Genomic DNA, 7,087 nt, shown 5'->3' with positions numbered 1-7,087 from the left:
ACTATAAAGTTCTAGCTACAAGACATACAAAGTGATAGGTCTGTCCTTCACATCAGTGGAACTATAAAGTTCTAGTTACAAGGCTATGGACCTCTAAGAAAAGAGAAGTTTTTCTATTAATCATTATGAAACTATAATACACTGTATGAAATACTAAAGTGATAATTACTGAAGATTAAATGATTTTCATTCATTTTGAGTTACAACAGTTTGTATATTTTCTGCCTTCCAGACAAGTCATTATAGTTTTGACCCAGCTTGAAGGAAGTGGTGGGTTCTCCATTGCCCACAGACTGACTCATCGTGTTTCATCGTCAGGAGGGTTACATGACTAGGGGACCACCTGGAACCAACCACATTCCCTCAATTGATCAGAAAGTATTTGGATTGCATGCTCCTCGACCTCTTTGAACCAGGGTGTTTCTAGTCAGATTTGTTAACCTCAATTTTTGTTTTGTAGTCACCATAGTCATTTGTCTTACCAAAGATCTGCTCATCAAAATGAGGTAGTTATACAACCATCACTGAATATTGAAGAAGTAAGCCAAACTGATGGTTACAAGTTTTAATACAAGCAATCATTTTTCGAAAATAATCTTATTAAAATCAATCATTCTTGTCTTACTTTACCCCACCCTAAAAAAGTCCAACTGGAAAATATATAGTACTTCAGTTTTATATGACAACGGATTATTTTACTATTTGAGATCGACTTTTGAAGTTATAAAGAAATTGTATTTCATAATAGCTGGCTACACCAAGTTATAAACAAAGATAATTGTAGAGAAATGCTTTTATTGAGAGACTCATTTTTACAGTTAATTGTAAAAGATGGAGCCAGAAGAAAAAAAAAACTTTGTGGGCTTTAAATGATAATTATACTTGTGAGTGTGTTTGTTTTTATGAGATAATATATACTAAGAGTTGTATCATATTGTACATTATATTTGCATCTTTTTCACATAAAATTTGTTGTTTGTAATTTGATTAAGTTAAAAGAGAACTTATTTAGAAACGAGTTGGGTATGTTTCTAAGACTCTGTTTTTTTTTTTTAATGGTGGATATATATATCCACTGAGAGTTTGGTTCAACATTTGTTGTTGTTTTGTTTAATTATCGGTAAGCCAGTATGTAAACACAATGTTTTGTTTTTGTAATAGTGGATATATATATCCACTGAGAGTTTGGTTCAACATTTGTTGTTGTTTTGTTTAATTATCGGTAAGCCAGTATGTAAACACAATGTTTTGTTTTTGTAATAGTGGATATATATATCCACTGAGAGTTTGGTTCAACATTTGTTGTTGTTTTGTTTAATTATCGGTAAGCCAGTATGTAAACACAATGTTTTGTTCAGTATTTAACAATGTGGTGCTTTCTTGTGTAATTTCTTAGAATCCAACAGTATTTAACCCCCAACAATGCAGTGACTTATTTCCTGCACTGTTTTTATCTTTATTTTACAGAATTTATGTCCTTTACACAGCCATCAATCTGAGTTGATAGTACAATTTACTTATGAATGTGAGCTGATAGTACAGAGTCTGTACTGTTGTATGTAAGTGCTACACGTTGCGTTTCTGATCTTTACTTATTAAGTTACTTATCCTGTTTCTTGGATGTTCTGTAACCTCACTTATTACAGAGGGAGAGTAATTAATCTTACACCAAATCTTCACTACGTGGTTGAAATGTCCTTTTCAAGGACTTCTTGGTATGGTAGTTAACCACATAATGTTAGCTCGATAGAATAAATTAGCCACATAAGTATTTTCCAATTGTATTAACTTTCAGTGTATCATAATTAATTTTAACCATTTTTAATTACAGAAATCTCTTTATTATGTGTAGGCCAGAAATGTACTATTCTCATATTGTAAACACCGAGGTCTGGTTTTACAATGTTATCATATCCTGAATTATACAAATCACTTTATCATTGTAGTAAACTGAACTAATGTACTTTATTGTAGTTCCCCTGGTGAGTCAGCAGCAAGTTTATGAACTCAACAGTGCTAATATCCAGGGTTTGATTCTCGTGGTGAACAGAGTATAGGTAGTCCACTGTGTAGCTTTGCCTAATAAAATCGGTACTTTCCTTCACTGTAACATGCAGTAACTTTACGGACTCAGAACACTTAATTCCAGGGTTTTGGTTAGTACAGATAGCTCATCATGTTGGCTTGCACTAATGTGTATGTCACTGTAATATATTAGTGAAACAAGCTGGTATACTCTTCTCGGAAGACATGTTAAAACTGTCTTAAAAGTTCTTGAATAAGAAATTGCACTTTTAATATAATACAGTAGAAAATGTTTGATATTGAATCATTTGTTAAGAATGTTCACAATCTCAATGACTTCGAGAGTGAAAATAATTACAAACACAAGATTTTAATTTTTAAACGAGATGTAGACAACCAAAAGTTAGTAACTTAAGAAATGTTAAATCTAACCTGAACTTTCAATATATTTATGATATTATGAAATATCGTGTTACTTCAAGAATAATAAATTACTTGTTTACTTTTATGTAAAGTTCACATAATTGTTTGTTTTTTTTTTACTTTACTTTATTTCTATAAAAGAATTCAATAAAATTTCAGATCAATCTTATTGGAACCAACAAAATATTTTCCCTTTTTGATCTTTATAGCCAAGTAAAAAAAAAAAGGGGGTGTGGTAGTCCAAATTTAAAATTTATATGTTACTAAACCTCATGAGTGATTAAATAAATCCATGTGTTTCTGGAACCTCCAGTGTAGCAACGTGAAAGAACAATGTCAGTGTTCAACCAATATGTGACTAACAATTAAACATGACAATTGTTAGTCTCTATTAAATGGCTCTCTGGTGATCTTAACCTCTTCCACAGTGTTTTCCTGGTTGTTTATACAAGTAATATATATCTATGGGTACAAAGTTTACCTCTTGTGACTGTAACAAAGCTGTCTAGTCAGATTACATTGTAACACAGATTGTTAACTTTTGCAGGTTTTTATTGTTGATTATCTGTCATTACAGGAGAATTATTTTACAGTAAGAAGACTTCCTTTAGAATGTCATTCAGATATATATTAAAATCAACACAGCACATCTTCACAAAATGTTACTACACTTTCACTGTAGGGTGATACTTTGTAGTTCATTCAGATATATATTAAAATCAACACAGCACATCTTCACCAAATGTTACTACACTTTCACTGTAGGGTGATACTTTGTAGTTCATTCAGATATATATTAAAATCAACACAGCACATCTTACTACACTTTCACTGTAGGGTGATACCTTGTAGTTGTTTCAGATATATATTAAAATCAACACAGCACATCTTCACCAAATGTTACTACACTTTCACTGTAGGGTGATACTTTGTAGTTCATTCAGATATATATTAAAATCAACACAGCACATCTTCACCAAATGTTACTACACTTTCACTGTAGGGTGATACTTTGTAGTTCATTCAGAAACACAACAATGTCTCCAGGTAACACCCATCTCTTTACTGAGTTGGAACTATCCAACCTTGTGTTTATACTCATTGTCTCCAGGTAACACCCATCTGTTTACTGAGTTGGAACTATCCAACCTTGTGTTTATACTCATTGTCTCCAGGTAACACCCATCTGTTTACTGAGTTGGAACTATCCAACCTTGTGTTTATACTCATTGTCTCCAGGTAACACCCATCTGTTTACTGAGTTGGAACTATCCAACCTTGTGTTTATACTCATTTTCTCCAGGTAACACCCACCTGGCTCCTTCCTAGTGCTTATACTCATTGTATCCAGGTAACACCCACCTAGCTCCTTCCTTCCTTGTGTTTATACTCATTGTCTCCAGGTAACACCCACCTGGCTCCTTCCTGGTGTTTATACTCATTGTCTCCAGGTAACACCCACCTAGCTCCTTTCTTCCTTGTGTTTATACTCATTGTCTCCAGGTAACACCCATCTGTTTACTGAGTTGGAACTATCCAACCTTGTGTTTATACTCATTGTCTCCAGGTAACACCCACCTAGCTCCTTCCTTCCTTGTGTTTATACTCATTGTCTCCAGGTAACACCCACCTGGTCCCTTCCTTACAATATCACTTAATAAGTACTGAAGAGAAAACTACATTGATAATTTGTACAGAATTACAATCTGTAGTTTTAATAACTAACATTTAGTCTTTACTACACTCCACCAGGTAGTGAAATATACATAGGTAGAGTAGTTTTTTTTTACCATCATCTAAATTTTGAGTGCCTTCTGGAACACTAAAAACTAGTAATTAGATTAATAAACTGTCGTATAAAGATTCTAAAATGTTTTTACAACATGCCTTCAATGCATTAGCACCAAGCTTTCCTTCATTTTGATATAGTCTTTTAAAAACGTTTAATTCTGAATTGGAAGAGTTTTAATATTAAAAATAGTCAAAAGACAACAATTGTGATTACCAGAGAACATCTGCTTAGCATTCTAAGACTGGAGAGTTAAGTGGTCCAGTATACTCTGTTGCTTTATTGGCATTCAATTTTTCCATTTGATAGGATGTGTTTGAACTGTAAATAAAAGATCATGACTGTTGTATATACTGCAATTTAAATCTCATTAAGAACAACCACAAACCTATGTCTTTTCTAGTCTCTACACAGGAAATATTGGTAATAGTGGAATGTGTCTTACACAGCAACTACCTTATACTCAACAGGTCTGGGGTAAAGAGGATTTTAAGATTACCTTTCTGTAAAGGGACTCTATATTTAAATGATGTTATGTGTGAAAATATGGGCTGTTTGTTCTCGAGTATTGAGAGAATAAAGTTTCTAAACTTTCACCGGCTGAGTTAAAGTAATTTGATTTTCAGAACATCCACTTAAATTTGTCCTCTCTTCATTTATGCTACTGTAAAAGCACGTTTTAAATTTCTTTCACTAGCTTTAACACTCTTTGAAAACTGTAAATGAAAAACAAAAATTTAGTTTACTTTCCATGCAAAAAATTACTTGGAACTAAATTTTTAAATGTCACATTACAAGAATGTAAAAGACCATTTTAACTCAAGGAATGGAGAATATTGAGTGACAGATTATATTTAATTACCACATCATGTGAGATATGACAAACGTTTTTATTTCAGACAAAGGCTGATGATTATAGTTTCATGTTTGAAATCATTACTTAGTAAGAAGAAACAATTAACCAGTAAGTACATATTAGAACTTGAGAGATGCTGGATGACAGTAAAGAGATTATAAGGAGGTTGATTATTAAAAAGGTCTTATGACCTTGCACCTTAACAATTGCCTTACTGTGAAGCCTTTTGCAATAGAAAATGCACTGAAAGACTATCATGTCAAAAGCACACCATTGCTCCCTGTATACTTTCTATTAACCATATGTGTAAAAGTGGAGGTCAAAGTGCACATGTTGTGACCTTTTCCAGAGTGCCATTCATGGTATTACAAATTTAATGTCAGAGTTATCATCTGTTCATTTTACCCTACATTACTGATATAGTGATCATTCATAGTTGTAAATACCAGAAACAATATATAGGGATACTGGAAATACAGTCGGGTATTCTTCACTCTAACCTGTCATTGTCAAATCTCAAGTACAAATTGTGTGTACTACTGACTTATGTAGATACACATAGTAAATTTGGAATTATAGTCAATATTATTACTCCAATACGGGTCATTGCCAAGGCTATGCATGTTCAGTTAATCAACGTCTGTTTTTACAGTCCACTGGCACAGGAATCCACACAAAATGTGGCTGCTGACTTGACCTTGGCAAATAATATAAACAGATTTGATTGTCATGTGCCTTGCTGATATGAATATTAAAAATTGCTTTAGTATACTCATAACCCTCTTTATAAGCTACCACAGTTTTAGGCCTAATTCCATTTGCTGTCAATTCAAATATTTAAAATTTCCAAATATAAACCAAGCTTTTATTCTTATAGTATTACTCCTTATGACAGCATGATAAAAAAAAATTGATCTTATGTTTGTAATAAAGCTGATGAATCAGCTAGGAAATAGAGATATCATGCTGGGTGTAAGTGGTGTCCTCTGTTGACTAAAATGTAAATTAAATTACCTTTGCCAGTTTCGTTTGTACCTGCTATTTATCACACACTGTACACATTTATTAAAGCATTTTGTACAGGAATGAGGTTTTACATATTTGAAAATAATTAATCATACACTTCTTCATACATATTTTATTTACAACCAGAACAATCACAGTATCTTTTAACAGTTTCATTCAAGAGCTTAATCACAATACACACAAAAACTGGCTCTGTGCTACAGTCTACAACATGAATCTGTGAACTATTAAATTTTGTTCACTCTTGAAAATGAAAACTTTTTTTTACACTCGCTACTTCTACCTTCAACTGAAAAACAGAAATATGCATTTCTTTCGTTTGAACAATCAGAACTGAGTCTACTTTATCACAGAGTAATTAAATTTCAACCATTTCACTACAAAATATTTGTAACAATTTAAGATGGTTATCTGAAATTATTTTATATATGAAAAACAGAATCAAAACTGAGAGAAAAATTGTACCTAGTTTATTAAACATCAGAATCAGTGACACAAGCGCCACCTACAAAAAAAAACCTTTATCAATTAAAAATAGAACGGAGATTTTTTTTATTTGCCACTAGAAACTGTAAGTGTTCATAATAATGATATTTTATTAAGGAAAACAAGAAAATTATCTGTAAAAATACAAGTTTCACTCAATATAGCTGAGAAACACTAAATCTAATCAGGTTTCCTGACCAGACTATTATATATTTATTAAAATGTTCTAAATTACATATGATTTTCCACTACATGTAGAAATCAATTAGTCAATAAATTAAGACAGAGGAACAATGATGTTGGCAAATGACGGGGTCTATTGAACAAGAAAAAAAAAGGATCCACATCAATAATTAACATTATGCAACAATCCAAAAAGATCCCCAGCAAGAGACATCACAAAGTGAAACATATAAAACAAGCAAAAATGGTAATACGCTTACTGTTACAAGGACTTCGAAGTAAAGCTGCTAATCCAAGTG

The 7,087-nt window shown here is 32.3% G+C and overlaps 1 long non-coding RNA gene across 1 annotated transcript; it reads left to right on the top strand.

The window, feature by feature from the left end:
* Positions 1–206: 206 nt before the first annotated feature.
* LOC111083965 lies at positions 207–4,833 on the top strand. Its single transcript, XR_002609329.1, has 2 exons — positions 207–3,951; positions 4,016–4,833. It is a non-coding gene; the product is annotated as an uncharacterized LOC111083965 (long non-coding RNA).
* The last annotated feature ends 2,254 nt before the right edge of the window (positions 4,834–7,087 follow it).

This window comes from Limulus polyphemus, unplaced genomic scaffold (assembly GCF_000517525.1).
Source record: "Limulus polyphemus unplaced genomic scaffold, Limulus_polyphemus-2.1.2 Scaffold12448, whole genome shotgun sequence".
Lineage (NCBI taxonomy): Eukaryota > Metazoa > Arthropoda > Merostomata > Xiphosura > Limulidae > Limulus > Limulus polyphemus.
The sequence above is the reverse complement of the archived record's forward strand: the minus strand, read 5'-3'. Positions and strand labels throughout refer to the sequence as shown.